The following is an 812-nucleotide window of genomic DNA, read 5'->3' as shown; positions in this document are numbered from 1 at the left end:
CCATACTCAGTTACCCTTTCTGTCATTCTACGTGTGCTCTGTTGTACATATAGTTGTTTTAATTTGCATTTCTCTTAGAGCTAGGGATTTTGAACATTTCTTCATATGCTTGTTAGCCATCTGAATGTCTTCTTCGGTGAAGTGTATAAGAACCTTCTTCCAATTTTCAGTATTTCTCCTCCAGTTTTGTTCTTTGTATTACAGCCCTAGAGGTCTCTTATAAAGCAAATTTTCCTCATCCCAATGCCTAATCAGGCAAATCTCTAATTTTTACTTTTCAATTTAATATGCTTTTACAAAATTCTTTTTCATCTTCAGGTTTGATATTACAAATTATAGCAAAATTGAATTATTTTGCAATCTTGAAAGTATATCTTTTGGAATTGCCCTTGTGTCACTTTTGTATAAAAGTAGACCTTAAAATATTGTCTTTCTTTGTTTCCAACTGCTACCTTTTTTGCTAGAAGCCAAGAGTTTAATCATTGTACCAGTAGAGTAGATTCCTGGGGTAGAATTTCTGCGTCAAAGGAATAATATGTCAGTGCTTTTATTAAATAATGACAAATTTTCTTCCATGTGTTGGTCTACGACCAAAAGTTTATACATGCCTTTTTCTCCACAACCTCACCATTAGAATGTTTCATCATTTTTTGCTAAGTTGATAATGAGATGTATTTTTATAGATTTAATTTGCTTTTCTTTAATTATAAATGGAATTGAGAATGGCTCAGCTTTTTCCCCATAAGGTACAATTTGCTCCTACATTTTTGCCAATTTTCTATAGGGTTGTTAGCCTTTTTTAGTCATTTTTT

This window comes from Elephantulus edwardii, unplaced genomic scaffold (genome assembly GCF_000299155.1).
Source record: "Elephantulus edwardii isolate Elephantulus edwardi_28Jun2011 unplaced genomic scaffold, EleEdw1.0 scaffold00128, whole genome shotgun sequence".
Classification (NCBI taxonomy): domain Eukaryota; kingdom Metazoa; phylum Chordata; class Mammalia; order Macroscelidea; family Macroscelididae; genus Elephantulus; species Elephantulus edwardii.
Note: the sequence above shows the minus strand (reverse complement) of the source record.